This window comes from Agelaius phoeniceus, chromosome 26 (genome assembly GCF_051311805.1).
Source record: "Agelaius phoeniceus isolate bAgePho1 chromosome 26, bAgePho1.hap1, whole genome shotgun sequence".
NCBI lineage: Eukaryota > Metazoa > Chordata > Aves > Passeriformes > Icteridae > Agelaius > Agelaius phoeniceus.
The window spans coordinates 1801157-1819366 of NC_135290.1; the positions used below are offsets into that span (position 1 = coordinate 1801157).

Here is an 18210-nt window from a genome sequence, read left to right on the forward strand (position 1 = left end):
AAGTAGACCATTGATAAATCAAGAATTCCACAAATAAAACCATACAACATAACACTCCAGTCCAGAATTAGATACCTCTTGGCTGATTTTCAAAAGTATTAAACAAGCATCCACTCTACCATATTTTAAGCTGGCAACAGTTTCTTCATGATCATCACTCTAAATAATTATGGGAAAGCATCCAGACCTCAATGGAATAATGAAAAAAAAAAAATCAGAAAAGTGACCATGATTTGAATTAAGATTTTTCTGCTTATCACGTATGCCTTAAAAAAAAACCCCACCCTGTGTGTTAAATCTAGATGACATCCACATTCTGCTCTTCACAATTCAGGCTCCTGCTTTTATATTGCAATTAAAAGGAGCTCCCGTTTTTTTTCTTCTCATAAATAGTTCCAACCTATTCATGAAGGATTGCATTTTTCAGCATCTTAATCACTTCTACCAAAATTTACAAACTTACCTATTTACCACCTTTTCCCCAGCAATCTGGGGGCAGGAGCTGTCACTGTTTTATGGTACCTGGTAGTCCCCAGCCCTCACCTCTCTCATATTTTCACACCCTAATTACCATCCTATGTTTAATAGCTGACAGACAGAGACTGTTGGAGCAAAGTAGGAGTTGGTGGTGGTGCCACAGCAGAAAGGAGCAATAAGTAAGTGTAAATCTTGGGTCATGCTACTCTTACCAGCAAATCTGCTCAATGGCTTTAGAGAGAGAACAAGTGTGACTGAGTGTTGATTATTTCTTGACTGGTTTTCATTTCAAGTATTCCAATACTGTAGGCTCCAGAAGGAAAGCAAGCCAGTTCTTTTTGTTGTTTCTTCTTGCTGCCCCTGGTTGTGCATGCTCTTCAATGCCAAGGAATGGATAGGATTTGGGATTTGCCTCAGTGAATGATGCCATAAGTTATTGATGATTATACATGCCTACACTTGCATTCCAAATGTGGAGGAAAATACATCCCCCTCCTTCCATCTCTATTAGATTTCCTCCATAGGACAGAATATAGATACTGATGTTAAAAATCAGTTTGTTTTTGTAGTTATGCAACTTTATGGAATAATCTCACCTATCACTGCCAAAGTTTTATTGAAGCTAAAAATGGGGGGGGGCAGTGTAGAGGCTTTGTCTAAAACCCCAAACCAACTCAGCTGTGTTATCACTGACTCTGACACACACTTTCTGACACTCCTTGTCTACATCCACGAGTCATGCACAGAGCATTTCCTTTCCCAGAATGAAAGGGAACAGTGTCCCCGAGCATTCTGGTGCTGGGGAGACTCAGGAAAGCACTGGAACTGCAGCACCACCAGGTTTCACTGTGAAACCAGGGAAAGGACAGTGCAGGAAAGCAGGCAGGAGGGGTAGGGCAGGGCCAACTGCACCTCTGCTTTTTGCAGTGCTCCTGTACCAGCAATGCCAACTGCACCAGCAATGCCAACTGCACCTCTGCTTTTTGCAGTGCTCCTGTACCAGCAATGCCAACTGCACCTCTGCTTTTTGCAATGCTCCTGTTCCAGCAATGCCAACTGCACCAGCAATGCCAACTGCACCTCTGCTTTCTGCAGTGCTCCTGTGCCAGCAATGCCAACTGCACCAGCAATGCCAACTGCACCTCTGCTTTCTGCAGTGCTCCTGTGCCAGCAATGCCAACTGCACCTCTGCTTTTTGCAATGCTCCTGTGCCAGCAATGCCAACTGCACCAGCAATGCCAACTGCACCAGCAATGCCAACTGCACCTCTGCTTTTTCCAGTGCTCCTGTACCAGCAATGCCAACTGCACCAGCAATGCCAACTGCACCTCTGCTTTTTGCAATGCTCCTGTACCAGCAATGCCAACTGCACCTCTGCTTTTTCCCATGCCAGCTGAAGTGACTGAGGCACTCCTGAGCCACAGGCAAGGATCCTGAGGCCTGTATAATGTTTTGGTTTACAACTGGGATAAGTTAAAAGGGTGCTTGGCATTCAGAGCCGACTTCCCAAGCCATGGTAATGTAGTTTTCAGGAGTCACATTGAAAGTAACTCAGCCTTGGATTTGGGAAGTGCTCAGCTTACTCTGGCTCTCTCACTCTGAATGTTTTCTGCCTGCTACTGTTTATCTCCTCGAGGCTTTGTGGACTTGGTTCTTTGATTTCCCTTTCTGGACCCCTAACAGCTTGCTTTATGGTTAGCTGATTTCTCCTGTTAAAAAAAAAATCTCACTGGGCTTTCAGTTCTCACTTGCATCAGACTGAGGAACCACAGTTGTTTTTGCCAGAACTGTAACTCTGTATATCTCCATTTTTGCTGCTGGTTGTGGGATGAAACCATAAACTCCTGATTGTGTTGTTAGCTGAGGAGGACAGTGTGGAGTGGAGTTCGTGTATACAACACTGAATTCTTTTGAAGCCTGCTATGTGCTGTAATTTCAAATGTACTCACACAATGGCTTCATTTATAACTCATAGTTTAAACACACTGGCTGAAGTAACCCCTTTGGTTACATTCCCAATTCATTGGTCCCAGCCTTAAACAGCAGCCCATTGTCTCCTTTGCTGTAGCTAACATAGCCAAAATCCCTGATTCACCTTTATTATACTCTGAAACAATGTCTATTAAGAAACAATGGTCTGAAATTTCCTCAGGCAAGTTCTGCAGAAAAACATTTCTGACATCAAGATACGTTACAGCAAATCCAGCAATGCCTGGCTGCATCACCACCCATATCAAAAAGGCTTCTTTCTTTAGCAAGAATGAGTCAGAAACATGAAAAAGAGTGAAATGTTCAGAATCTTGTAGCTAGATCGGATTATCTTACATCTAAATTAAGTATGGGTAGCATGTTTTCCAAAGTTCATTGCTTTTAAAGCCAAATAATGCAAATGATACGGCAGAAACCACTTCAGGATAGTCTTAACACAAATCTAAAAAAAGGCATATTTCCACAGCTACCAGAGCTTTTATGCTCTATAAACACACACAAGGAAAGCAAAGGAGGAAAATCTCTGCTCTCAGCTTTTGGGCTCTTGTATTAAAGCAATATTCACAATCCCCACTGCCCATCTGTGTGATGCAGTCATTTAACTTGTTAACCTTTAGAGATCACAAGACCCATGAATAAATCCCTCCTCAATACGTGATGGAAGCAACTCCCCAGCTCAGCAACACCTCCCAAGAACTGAGCAAGGCAAGAAGGTGAACACAGATACTAAAAAACACATGAAAAGCAGCAGGACCTCACTTCCAGCAGGGATTTAAAGGGCATCATGCAGAGAGACAAGCATGGTCCATACCATGTACATGTAATATTCCACTTGAAATCCGTGCCTCATTCACTCTTGCCCAACAACTGGTTTTAAAATGCATCACCCAGCTCCTCTGTGCTCCATCATTCCTTTGCTACCTAAGCCATGTCCTGTTTCAAGTCTTCCTCAGCTCTAAAATATCTTCCACAAAACAACTGAAACAGAATGAAAGCGACTCTTATGAAAATCTCTTTACTTTATTCACAAGTTTGTTTCTATTAACCAAACCACTGAGCCACTACGACATCCCTCCATAACTGATACAGATCTCAAAAATGCCTTTAAAGTGAAACTATTAAAATACTAAGGGAAAACATGGGAAAGCTGATGACTAAGAAATCATTTCTCTGCTCTATAAAGCCCTAAAGGCAATTAGCATTACAGTAAATTAGGATTACAGTAAATTAGGATTACAGTAAATGAAACCTGCAGAAAAAACCCAAAAATCATCCTTCTCCCAGCAAGCTCATTGTGCAGAGCCCACAGTGAGTGTTTGCCTCTGGTTTTCCGGGTATAGGAAGTGCATTTCCTCTGCTGCTCCTGCAGTGGGCTGCAGGAGAGATTCACAGAGCAACAATGACCAGAAAAAGAAACTAAAACAAGAAAATCTCAACCCAGTCAACAGTGAACCTAAAATTACTCCTTCAGTGTCAAGCTAAGGTCTCTGCTGTTAAAAGGTTACTCTGCTCATGACTTTTTGTGTAATAATTGCTTTTAATGCACTAATACACACAGGCACAAACAGTGTGGTTTTGTTGTAGTCCCTGTGCTGCTCTATCAAGGAAAACAAGGATTCTTGCAGCAGAATAAAGAGGCTCCCTCCTTTCCAACACAGTTTGAATCATGTATCAGTGTGTGACACATAATACAGATTCTGTGTTAGTTCTAGGTAATTTGACAGTAGAGAATTAGATTCCGAACTTGAAATCCTTCTAGGAAGTTATTACTGCTGCAAAATTACTGTAATATGACTGCTGCAACAGTTAATTAAAAAGATCTGTCACCATGCTCAGGAAAGGATTTTTCACAGGCTGTTTTTGCTACCAACTCCACCTGCTTTAAGTACTCACACTGCATTGGCAGTAAAGTGGAATGCTTAGTTGAATCTATGTAAGCAAACTTAAAATAACTACACCCCTGCAGTAATTAAAAGAGGAAGATAAGGAATGAATTTCAGTATTATTAACTACACCCCTTCTCTTTAACTCTCAATTATATTTGTTTGTATAAAATCATTTGTGTCAGGGCACATTTTATTAGCTTGCTCTAAAACATCTGTAGAAAACTCAGGCAGCAATTAGACAGATTAATGTCTAATACTGAAGGGTAATTTACCCCATTCCCCACTGCCAGTTCAAAAATGCTACTTAGTCCTCTCTAAATGTACTCTTGCTACATTTTTCCAGACTACTGAAGAATATAAATGATGGCTATAAATACAACCACATAGAAAAATTTTAAGGACTATATCAAATTGTTAAAAAAAGGGAAAACATATAAAATTCTCTATTAAAGGTTGCAGTCAACAAGACACCAAGTCTCAAAGACCTTATTACAAATACACATAAACAACATGGGAAATTCAGAAGAACTTGGGGGGAAAAAAAAAGTAATGAAGATTTACCAGCTTCCAATACTCAGCTAAAAAATAAATGTGAAAATCCACTAAACATCCACTGAGAAGATGCTGCTTAGAGCAAAAGGTGACCTGTAACCTTTACTACGAGGGTGTGTAGAAAAATAATGCTGATTTGCATTCCAATCCAGTCTCAAGCCTGCCTGCCCTGCAGATAAGATAAATGCATCTGTGACACCAGGCAGTTTTCATCAGAAATCCACAACTACATTCCTTACAGCTCAGTCTCAGCAGCACCCACCCCCTGAACCACTGCCCCACATACAGAATGCAAACAAATTCTTGTGAAAAGGGTATTAAATAAAATTTAAAATTCCTTTCCTCGCATATATTTGGAAATAATAATAATTTTTAAAACCTTTGATCCAAGGTGCCATGAAAGGGCAATATATGTGCATTGAAGGAGAAAAAGCAGCTGATCCATCCTTGATTAGCAAGTCACCCCAGTGCAGTGATCCATTCTATTCTGAAGGATGTTGAGTGGCTTTTTAGCACAGGTATAAATGTGTCAAAATCCTGTCTGACTTCTAAATCACTCAAGCAAGTCAGTCTTAATCTCCAGATGAGCTTTTGTTCTCTCTAAATGCTCCATTAGAAGATTGGGAGACCTTTTCACACAAGCTTTTCAAAATACATTATTACTAAGTTCACCACTTTTCGGTCACTCTCCCCACCAGCCTATCCACACATTTATTTAGATGCAATTATCTATGCAGGAAACACATTTACAAACTCAGAAACATCTCCTTGCTGCTCTCTTCCCTCAATGTCATCTTCACTACCTGAGTTCTCCAATGATTTATTTGCTCATCTTCCTTCACCCTCAGGATGCACAAGACAATAGTGAGAAATATAAACCCTGGTATTTACAGACCTGCATCTGCAGGAGCAACTCACAGCAAGGAAGAAAAAAAGAACATTACCCTCACACACAGGCAGCTCCTGGGTCATCCTGACAAGCAGGACAGCTCAGGAGGGAAAAGTATCCAGGAATGCTGGAAAAATACAGAGATTGCCATCCCAGAAAGGATTTCCTTTCAGCCTACTGGAAGGCACGGAGCAGAAGGCAGAGTTCCCATCCAAAAAGACTCTCACAGAATAGGGATGATGACCTGACATCTTTCTGGGAGAGCTCACAGGATGCTCACAAGCAGATCTGCTCAGCCCAGGGGGGTTTTGAAGGTGACACTGCCAACAGCAGACACACACTCAAGGCCTCTCAGTCCTGCACACCAGCACAGACTGGTGCCCTTTGGAAGAAGAATCATTTCTCACACACTTCCTTTACTGTCACACACATGTAATTCTCTCAAGGAACACTTTCCCATGGCTGCTTTTAAAGGTTTAAAAGCTTGCACGTTGATGGAAGAGGAAAGTGAGAAAGAGCTTCCCCTCTGTGTGATTATTTAAAACAAGCAGAATGATAAAAACCACCTAAGCATGAGGAGGGGGAAGACTTCACTTGACACAAATGGTTTCACCTCAGAAGATCTGAGCACCCATGAGCAGAAGGGAAATCTGTGGAGTTTGAGCAGCAGGTCCTGCCCAAGGCTCTGCTGCCCACCCACACCCACCCTGCACCCCAGAGACCAGAGAGCAACTCCTGGCCCTGCCACCCCAACTCAACAAAGCCACCAAGATAAAACAGCAGCAGGATGAGAAGGGGGAGGGAGGAGGAAGAGGAAGAGCACAAAACAAGGAAGGAAAACCAAGCTGATGTTCCTCTAACCAGCAACGTGCAAACCTCATCATCTGATATCTGTGCTGGGTAAAAACAACTTCGGGAGGAAAACAAACAAAATGCAGTTGAAAAAATACCAGGTTTCTTTCTGGAGCTTTCTTACAATATTTCCAGGCTACTCCACATTTTTGCCTACAGTGTTTCTATATATTATTTAGTAAAACACTGTTAGCAAGCTGCACACAGATAAAATCCATCTCCTCAAGGAAAATCTAGAATTTCCAGAGGTACACAAGTAACACAGTATGAAATCTGGAGACATCTTTCCTTTATCTAAAAGGCAAACAGATATAAATATTGCATCTTTCCATCAAATTAGGCACATTAAACATGTAAGTGAAGTGACTAATATTTTAAGTGGTTTCTTATTTGGAATAATAAAATTCAATTTTATGAAGTAGTTACACTTTCAATAATCATTTACTGTTTAATATTAAAAAAAAAAAATCAGATCAAATCCCACTAGCACAAGCACTTCAGACAGAACAACTTGACACCAGGAATGGAAACTCAGGATTTTTCAAGAGGGAGAATGGACACAGAGTGCTTTTTCCTGGGCTCTCTCTAGTTATATTTGATGTGAATGATGTGTTACAGAGCATCTTAAAAACACAAACAGGCATCCTACACAACAATTTTGTGGGTCCTTTTAATCACATCCTGCAGTTTACACCCCAACCAGCTGCGCCGCATCCTTTCTTACACATAATATTAATATTTATTCAAATTTTCTTGAAAAACTTATCTAGAAATCAGTCAGTCAACAACTTGTCGTGATTTATGGTTGGTTTTTTTTTTCCTAGCTATTCACAAAGAGCCTGAGCTCAGAATATGGAATAGCAGGCCTGCTGCCAGCAGACTTCCTGTGCTCCAAGCCTGAAGCATATGGATAAGCTCTTAATACAATACAGAAAGACACTTCTTGAATGTAGGCAGGCAGAATTGCTTTGCACAGAAGTTCAGCACAAGTGTATATAGACTGTGAGCAAAGTGCCAGCAGATATAAATCTGGGGATTTATGGTAGAGATGCTTGACAGGAGAGGTTGAAGCTGCCCAAATTGCAGAACTGCACATTGCAGCCAGCACTCACGTCCACCAGACACGAGGGCACAGGTGGCAGAATGTGACATCTGAGAAGGGTAAATAAATGTCCACATCCACCCTCAGCTCTGCTGCATCCCCAGCTAAACAGGTAATCATTAATACCAACATTATTCTGCATATTACATGACTCTTGAACTGAGGAAAACCAGCCCAGAGCACACAAAGAGGGACTCATCACTTGAGAGCTTTGAATGGCTCCTCAGTTTCCAGATAATGACCTTATGTTACATGATTTAATCTCCCCTTAAAGATTGTTTTATCCAAACTTGGAAAGGTTTTTTGTTTGCCTCCATTTATGAAGAATGTTTGTTTGCATCTAATTTTTAGTGGTTATGCTGGAGTAAAAATCCTTGATTACACAAAAAGACACGTACATGTCACCAGTAAAGGTGACAGCCAGCTCCTTGTAGGGCCTGATGTGCTTTTTCAGCTGCCTGTCTGCAAGGACAAAAACAGTGCAAAAGTTTCTTGTAATGGCTCTCTTAGTGCAAAATTTTAATTGTAACCAAGCAACTTTAGAGAACACACTGTATGCAGTTATATCCAAGCCATACCATGGATTTGGTTTAGGTGAGTACTGAAACTTGCCACAAAAAATTAACTAATTAAGGTGACTATTCCAAAATGGAGTATCTGACTTAAAGTGCATTTCTTAACAGAAATAATTCGGTAAACAGATTAAACAACCACATGCACACACTTACAAAATAGCATTTGTTAACTCACTTAAAAAATCTGCACATGTATCCACCGATTTCAACTCAGATTTCTACTCCCAAAGGTCCAAACTACAGTAACACAACATGGAAAACTGACTCAGTGCAAGGACTGGGGGTGTATTCAGTAGGCTTGGACAGAATCTTCATTGACCAGATTTGACAAACTGGGCTTCTGGACATTTACAAGAGGCAGAAGCAGTTTAAAAAAAAACCAAAACAACAAGAAAACCACCACACAAAGAAATAAAATCAGAGTCCAAAGCAAAGCTCAGACACATCATGAGGATTCCTGCAGCTTCAGCCATGCAGGGAGGACCCTGGCAAAGTCCCTGTGCTGAGACAATGAACACTGCCAGGAAAGCAGCTACATCTACCCAGAAAATCTGATGAAGACCAAAGCCTGTGTCTGTGCAGAAACTTTCTCCACTCTGATCCACAGTATTGATAGAGTCTGAGCAAGTCTGCAAGAACCCAAGTCTGAAAAAGGGCACAAATTCACAACTCCCCCTAAATTTCCCTTGCTCTGTGTACATGCAAATGGTATTTTTGCAGTTTTCATTTCAGATGTTCTACAGCACTTTGTGCTGCTCCTGTTCTTCTGTATTTATAGTGCTGACCATTTTTATTCTGAATAAACGCTGAGAAATTAATTTGCTCATTCTCCAAGCTTCTAATTTTCCAAGGCCCATTTGAATCTAATCCTTTCTTCCTATCCCTGCGGCACCTTGAAAGCCAGTGCCATCCCCAGGTTTTACCAGTACACTCTCAATTCCTCCACCCAGGTTACTAAGCAACCTGGTAACCAGCTCTGCAGCCACTCTACAGCATTTCTGATTATGCCACATCCAACTTTTCAAACAAAAACACCACAGGCCACCATACTGAAGTGATCCTAAAAGCAAGATAAAGAGTTTTCCCAGCTCATTACAAAGTTTCTCTAATTTTAGAGCAGCAATTTGTTCGAGATTAGTTAATAGTGCCAAAGACTGAGATCTTCAGTCCCCACTGGGTAAAGTCTAAATCAGATCAACAGACCATTATATAGCCTTCAAAAAAATTCCCCAGTTTCACGGATTCATCAAGTTGAGGCTTACATAATACCAAAAAAAAGCCAATTTTTTTTAGTGCCTAGGAGCTGGTCTAGCAGGCATCACAGCCACACTCGTCTGACTTACTCCCCTCACACTTTCTCTCAAATGCCAGCAACTAAAACCCCAGCAGAGCCCCCCATGACTGAAAATACTTCTCAAGTTGGCAAAAATAAATACTTGCATCTCTTTCCCTTTGAAAACGTACACTGATTTAGAATGACACCATTTGGCCTGTGATCACAACTTGTAACTGGCAAGAACTCCCACTGTTATTACTTTTTGGGATAACTGCTACCCACATGGTGCCAGATGGTCCCTTCCACCTCTGCTGAGGAGGTGGAGCAGCACTGCCTGCTGTCAGCATTGCAGCTTCTTCACTTTCTCTAAATCAAGACAGAGATGATATTGCCAGAATGAAGAGAAAGAGGCTGGGCACTTGTAGCTCCATTGCAGTTTCAGCCTTCAAAGACCAACAGTCCTTTCTTTCATGGTGCCTGTTACACTAAATCCCCACTCCAAGAAAACAAGGGGATGGCATGGCCCCCATGCAGGTATTAACCAAAGGCTGGTGCCAATGAAAAGCTGCTCAGAAGGATTTCAATCAAACACAGATGTTTTAACTGTGAAGCTGAGTATCTCATCCTAACAACTGTGTGAAGCAGCAGGAAACTGAGTTGGGGTCTTCTAATCAAATCTTACACTGAATATTAAATAGGAAAATCATGTGAGTAAGAGGAGAAAAACCCATTAAGCAAGAAAATGGGGAATTTGTCCCTCCATAAAATAGAAATTACCTATTAAACTAAGATTATGTGGAACTGCAAAAGCTGCTGGGAAAGATAATCAGCACTAGACTCCAACTTATACAGAAAGTAACAGATGAAGCAGCACACAGCTACACACACTGAATGCCTGCCACAACCCAGATCATTTTGCAAATATCCTTAAAAATAAAGTCACATGAAGAACACCAGAGCCCGCAAGCTGGGGTAAACCAGCAAAATCTGCAGACACGAGCATTGATTTGATCACTCAAATCCCACTATCCACTTGCATTTGCACCCCTTCACAGGCTCAGTTTAACAACTCTCATAAAAGTTATACCCACTCACAAATCCTTTTGCCTCCCTTCTCCAAGCATCAATGATTTCTAAATGATTTCTAAAAATCTATCCTCACTATTTTACTTCAGTTTTCCCTCTCTCAGAACCCTTCCATATTCTATTCCAGAAAATCCCTGAAGGATAGGAAGTTGTTTACCTGTTTGCCTGCTAAACTGCTCTTTGCTGAAGACTTTCCTCTGAAGACCTGCAGGAACAGCCTGGATAAGCCCATTCCAATTATCTACTCAGTCACTGACCCCTTCTGCTCCCAGATCTTCCCCTGCTCAGGCAGGGAACCTGGAATGTGCCTGCTCTGAAGGACAAACAGGAGTAGCACAGGGGTCTTGGGCCTGAAAAGACAACACTTCTTGAGCAATTTCAAATTCCAAGCACCCTAAATAATGAGTGAATAAATGCTGCCATCCCCCAGTCCTGGTGATAATAATAATGAGTGAATAAATAATAATATAATGTGAGTGAATAAATGCTGCCATCCCCCAGTCCTGGTGATAACAATAATGAGTGAATAAATAATAATATAATGTGAGTGAATAAATGCTGCCATCCCCCAGTCCTGGTGAGCTCCAGAACATAGAGGCTTTCCCACTGATACCTCCCAGCATTGAAAACACAGAACTCATTTCTACAGAAGCACTTTGTACCTTTATCTTCTTGTTACCAGGGCCTCTTCACGCCATTATCTGGAACATTACGAGCACCTGACTATCAAAAATAATTTCTAGACAGAGAATAATCCTACACAAGACAATGGAAGATAAGGCAAAAGGGAAAATCATTTGTTATTAAAGAGGTGAATAAAAGGAGCGACCACTACAAGTATTCAAACTCCCATTCTGGAAGATTTTATACTCTGTCTTTAATTTTGGTATTTTTCATATGCACTGCTGGTTTCTCTGGTTCATCAAGGTTCTCATCCAAACTATGAAGAAAACACAAATTTTTAGGAAAGACACTTGAAGAGAACACAAACAAAGGAGGAAACCACTTACACCCATATACAAGCCTTACTCATTAAGGCGTATAAAAATATAAATTGCAGCTGAGGTGTTTCCTACTGATTGCTTTGTAAAAAAGCATTTTGCTTAAATAATCCAAATACAGAAAAATAGCAGCAATCTGTCAAATATTATTGTACCTGCCATGGAAATTGTACAGGCATGAAGGGGAAAATCAAATAAATACCCAAAATACTTGGAAAGAAAGCAAGTAAACAAGAAGCTCCCCATCATAAAATACAAATTAACCATCTCTTTTCTCACACTTATTAACTAATAACAAATACTCAATGTCACTTTTACTGCAAATAACAATTCACCTATCCAAAATACTTCTTACATTAATGAGATCATTACAAATCTTACATTTGAGATCACTACAATCCAACCATAATTAGCAATTACAGCTGATGTAAGTAAAAATAAGACAATTGAATATTCACCAATAAAATGAGGAGCTCAGAGAAAATTGATGCATTTGCCCTATTCATTGTTATTTGGGAATTTTTCCTCAACTGTCAAGCTATTCTATATTTTAATCTTAAAATTGTTCCCTGCAGATGAGGGTAAAAGATGTAGCTCAACCAGCCAGCTGAATTTCATTAGTGGTGTGATATGAGCTTCAACTATTACACACTGGAAATGTGCAAATCTGATCTCTGAAAACCAAGGCAGCTAATTCCAATGGCAGGAAACCAGAGCATATGGAAACGTGGATATAAAGACAAATAATTTCAAATGACAAGCAGACCTCTGCTGTCTCACATGCAACCTATTTTAAAAGAAATTATCACCAAATTTATGAACTAAGAAACTCAAGGAAAGAGCAGCAAGAAGGGCTGTGTCCATCCTTCCCAGCCCTGGGAAGGCTGGGATAGTGGCAGAAACGCTTTTGGTATTTGCAAACGCCTGCAGCACAGCGAGGAACAAGCCCAGCTTTCAGCCTCTCCGCTTTGATGGGCACAGTAAGGTCACAAATGCTCATCAGATGACTTTTCAGGAACTTCTGAGAAGTGGGGCACCATGAATGGAACTGCTTGTGGTGCAAGAAAGGATCATTCATCTAGCCCAGGTCCTCCGCTCCGCACATAGCACTGGATTCTTTCTCATTAAGTGAACAACTAATGAGCAACAAGTTGCTCCAAGACTCTGAAATTCTGAAAGATCTCTCACAACAAATCCCTGTGCAGCCAAACAGTGGCATTAACAGCAAGCCTGCCCTCAGCCTGCAGAGCTCCCAGGCTGCTCAGGGAGATCTTCCTTCAGTCACAAATATGTTCTTTTCATAAAGGACAAATAAATAACAAATACTGGTAAGAGCTGAAATGTCAACATGCATGATTCATTGCTCTGTTCATTAATGATGCCAGCTCAAGAGACAGCACCACTCTCCCAGATTACTTCCCTGCCATTAGCTCACACAACATCCCTGCTCAGCAGCAGCAGGGCTCCAGCAGCATGCAGAGACCTGCCTGGATAGGAATAGTAACATGAACTCACCAGGATCCTGTATGTTCCTCAAGTATCTGCATGTGCCTCTGCCAAATTGGCTCTTAAGGATTCCTACCTCAGGTTACTTCTTCAGTAAGGCTAAATAATCCTCATCTTTACAATGCAGCAGGATGGATGGGAGAGGAAGAGCAAAAAAAAAAAAAAAACCAAAAAAAAACCTACTCAAATTTTAAGTTCAAAAAAAGCAACACTTTTAGAAAATAAGCCCTACACTCAGAGCAGGAAAAAACTTTGCCAAAGTGTTATAAAAATTACTGAGGAAGCAAAACTTAGACCAAAGTTTGCTTTATGCAGAATACATAGAAACCCAACTATTACTTGGATTTTATAAAAGCCATGAATAAGTAATGATTCCTTCAAAATCAAATAATGATGCAACGTGGCACAGACCCAAAGCTGAGTCAAAGAAGCACACGGTACTTTTTATGTTTTATCATTACTAATTAATGTTTTCTTACAGAGTATTTTTCAAGATAGAGTTTCTGATGCCACGGTATAAATTCTGTTATTTGATGAATTTTGGAAGGATAGGGAATAAATGCTACCCAGGAAGGAAGCCAGGCTGCTCAGGGGACTCAAGAGATTCAAAGATTTCTCTCTTCTTGAGGAGCTGAAACGCCACAGCCCCATTACCACAGCACCCAGAACATACAGCATCTTTATTCACAACCTGGTAAAGCAACTTCTGCTCTCTCCTCAGAATCCCACGGGCAATTCCATGCCAAATTCCTCTCCAATGTGTCCAGCATCCTTGTTAAACTAGATCCTTTCATCACAGGCTGCTGAAGTAGAAACCTGAGGAACCCAGGGATGGCACAGCTTCACAAGGGTCTGGGCTCTAAATTCCCAGTTTCTCCCTTTCTAATGCAAGTCTACAAAACAAATGCTATTTCCTTTAAGTAATGTACAGTTTGCATTTAAAGTCATCACTTTTGAAATTCGTGTAAAACAAACAACTGCATTTTAGCTCCATACAATAATGGGACTGGAACCATTCTAAGGAACATAACTAGAATTTGGTTTTTCCAAGCTCATAAAATCCAGCTGGCAAATAAACCAGAGACAGATGACCCAGTTCACTGGATCAAGTATTTCCAGGTGCAGTGAGCTCCAAGCACACTAATTTATCTCCAGCCAGTGCAACAGGCACGTGCTCCACTTCCCAGTTCAAATGAAGGTGCCATTCTGGGCTGGCTGGAGCTAATTCTCCTCACAGTAGCTCACACAGGGCCACGTTTTGGTGGAAGACTTGAACTACAAGAGCCAAAAACAACCAGTGGGCCCAGTTCTGTTACCAGTGACAGCCATGGTAACCTCCCACAGCCCTTCCTGGCCATGTCACCGTGTCCTGTGTCACCACAGAGCTTCACTTGTCCTGTGGACGCTGAAAGAATTCCTGGAGGTGAGCACACATTTATCACATTGGAAACCAAGCACAAAACCTGAAATTACTGATCAGGCTGACTGCAAGGGTTATAACCAATGGCATAACAAAGGCTGCAAGCCTGGGAGTATTTGTGGAGTACTAAACATAAATCATTCACTGTACACCAAAAGGTGCCATTTTAAGGCTTTGTGCGACACTCCAGACACAAGATCCCAACTGGATCATTCAGAGAGCTCATAAAGGATAAACTCAGCCACTGGATTTCCTGCTCCTGCACCCTCCTCCTGTCACTTTCAGGCTCCACAGGTGAAGCTCAGTCCGTTGATCCAGCAAGAAATTAACTCCTCAAAATAAACAGCTGCCATTCACACAACAGTTGCTCAAAAGCTCAGTGCAGCACACGACAGAGGGTCCACAACACTGAGGCTGGGAGAACAGGATAATGATTCAGCACAGCTCCTTAAAATCTGCCCAACCTCATCAAGAAACAACACCCAAAGCCATTTGCCTGTCTGGATGTCAAAGGAAATTACCTTGTCAAAGGAAATAACCATTGTGCTCGGAAGAAAATTCATCCTCAAAAGTTGAAAGAATCAATGTTTATACATCAAAGAGACAAGAAACAAGGATTTTGCTTTTGAAAAAATTTCAAAGCAAAAGACTTTTTTTAATAGTGCAAAATATGGGATTACAGGTGTTACCAGGCTCTCAGCTGATCTCATGTTTAACCACCTCTAGAAAAGAGAAATCTTGATAAAACATAAGAAAGGACATAATCCTTCTCTTTTTCTTATGAGAAAAACCATGCACAAATTTGGGAGAGTCACGGGTCCATTTTTTTGTTTTTAATGTAATAAGGGGTTGTTCTAGTTTTCTGGCTTCCCTCTTATTGTGTTCCTTTTGCAGTCCAACTAAAAAAGTAAGATATACTACTATGAATTTTAACAAGCGTCCTGAAATTAAAGAAAATACAAGACTATAAACTAATGAATACACTGTATAAATAACTTCAATGTGTCACAAGCAGGCCTGGCATCAAAGTGTTCTTCTGGAATTGTATATAAACTTACACCTGCAAAACTCAAGAGTAAACAGTGCACAACGCTGTGTGTGATACATATTTGGGCCTGAAACCATTTGCATTTATGGTCATTAATATTAATAAGTGAGAATTTGCAAGCAGGAAGTTAGGGATGCTTGTCTGTAATGTATTAAAAAATTCATCTCGCAAAAATTCCCTGCACATAGCAGGTATGCTCATGGACTTCTCAACATTAACACATATATCACTGGGATTTCTAAAGCTTTAGCTGAAAGTGAATCTACTGCATGCAACCTGCAATTTAAACCGACCCAGAAGCTCACACAGGATCATGGGAAAACCAATGGAAAAGACAGAAAGATGAGAACAAGAGAGGAATTGCTACAAGGCAATCAATACTGATAAGGGAGTTTATTTTATAAAATTATATTAGTCATCATCCAGTTACCCTGAATATGTAAGCAGTAATTCACACAGTAATTACAAGTCTACACTGCAGGCCAGTATGCTCCAATATTCCATGGCCACAGCAGAGATCCAAACAGGATACGACCCTGCCACTCCAATGGAATTGGGGTAAATTTGGAGTACACAGTCTCTCACTGTGTAGGATGCCCTTAGGAAAAGTCACTACAGAAAAGAAGCACAACTCCAAGTAGTTTGTTTATTTTCTTAGAAGCCCAAGAGTCATAAAAGCCACAGACCTCAAACTGGCTAAGATAGTCTTTGCCTAAGCATTGCTGCTCTCTTTCCACCAACAGTTTGTTTGCAGTCAAAAAAATGAGATTTTGATTCTGGCAAATGGCAAAATATTGCATTTTCTTCATTCAACCACAGGTCTATCGTGCATTTCGTAGGTAAACATTCCTCCACACCAAGTGCCCATAATCGAAGGTGTCTCTCACCACACAGTAAAAAGCCTCATGTGACTTGCACCCAGCAAATCCTCTTCAAAATAATTCTCACCAAAAGGTACTTATTACACCAGCTCCTTTTTCCTTTCTAATTCACACCTTAGGAACGGATGTTCCCAGGTGCAGGTTTGGAAACGAAGTTCTGAAGATTAAATAAGGAAAATGACAACCTTTAGCATTTCACAGGAATCATTCCACGCTCCAGCCTGAGCAATGCTGCTGGCAGGGTCTCCTGGCCATGTTGCTGCTCTCCACAGCACCCTTGCAGTATTTCTCCTTCTCCTCCCAACCCAACATTGATTTGCCTTTGCTCCTATACCGCAGCTATGTTACGCTCCCCAGCACCGCTAATTAGCCCCCATAATTTATTTAAGTTCTCCAGCTATTTCATTTTCCTTGCACTATTTTCACCTCGATAAAAGCCTAAAACCCACATTGGTCCATCCAGCTCGCCGACACCAGCCCCGCAACTTCCCAGCACAAACAGCGATGAGAATCTGCCTTTTCCTTCCAAAACACCCATCCGAGCGCCGTCTGCCTCATCATCATCATCATCATCATCATCATCATCATCATCTCGCATCGCTTTTTTTTGCATTTTAGCCCCCACCGACCAACCCACGCCTGTAAGGGAGAGACAGAGCGTGTGTCATTGGGCTCCACACGCCTTACTCACCCCTCCGAGGGCGCGCAGGGAGGGGGTTTAACCCTGCCGGTGCCCGCAGCAGCGGGGGCGAGGCCGGTGCGCGCCCGCATCACGTGCGCGGTACCTGCGGCACCTCCCGCTCAACACGGGCCGAGGAAAACGGCCTCGCTACAGCCCCCGCCGGGCCCGGGGGGATGGATGGGGCGCAGAAAACGCCCATCGCCGACCCCCGAGCGCCGCCGGCTCGCTAAACGAAACGGTCGGTTTCCTTTTTGAACAAAACAGTCAATTTCTCATTGAAGAAATAGAATTTTGAGAAACTCGCTGCTCCGCGCCGACCCCGCCTTTCCCGGCGCTCGCCGCCGCCGCATCCCAATCGAATGAGCGAGGCACCGACAGCGCCGGCTTGCCCTGCCCGGGAACGGCGGGGAGGAGCCCCCCGCCCCAGCCCCGTTGTTGCGGTGCCCTCGGCCCCGTCCCCCGCCCGCGGGAGGGGCGTGGCGGGGATCGCGATCTCCCCCCCCTCGCCTCCAGCCCCCTCCTCACGACCGCCGGGCGTTGTCCCCTCACGGTGCGTCCCCGTCGCGTCCCACGCTCGCCCTGTGGCCCTCGCGCCCGGCGCTCCGCTGGTCCTTACCTGGCGCGGGAGGCTCCCGGCGGCCCCTCACAGAGCGCGGCTGCGCCTCCCTCTCACCGCATCGCCGGGAGCCGCCGCCGCCGCGGCGAGCGCGCGCCCGAATGGGAGGGGACGGGGGGGCGGCCGGTCTCGCCCCTCCTCGGCGGCTCCTTCACCGGCCCGCCCGCTACAGCGCCCCCTCCGCCCGTTCGTCCGTGCCCGCCGCGGCCTCCTCGGGGGAGCCGCCGCTCCTCCCCTGCCGCTTTCCTCTTCCCTTCCCCCGTTCCTTCGCTCGGTCGCTCCGAGCTCGCCGCCGCCGCCGCCGTCTCACGGGAGCCCGCGGAGGGCGGGGAAGGGAAGCGGCGCGCGGGCGCGCGCGCTCCCGGGGCTCCC

At 42.9% G+C, this 18210-nt stretch overlaps 1 protein-coding gene across 6 annotated transcripts in view; it reads right to left on the minus strand.

The window, feature by feature from the left end:
* The window catches only part of TANC2 (tetratricopeptide repeat, ankyrin repeat and coiled-coil containing 2), a 146665-nt gene extending 128529 nt beyond the window's left edge, over positions 1 to 18136 (minus strand). For 5 of the 6 annotated variants that reach the window (XM_077190752.1, XM_077190750.1, XM_077190751.1 and 2 more), the window contains exon 1: positions 17839 to 18136. The gene's annotated coding sequence lies outside the window, so the exon portion shown is untranslated. Of the gene's footprint in view, positions 1 to 17231; positions 17255 to 17838 lie in introns of those variants that run through there. The other variant, XM_077190748.1, reaches the window with a different exon arrangement.
* Between the last annotated feature and the right edge of the window lie 74 nt (positions 18137 to 18210).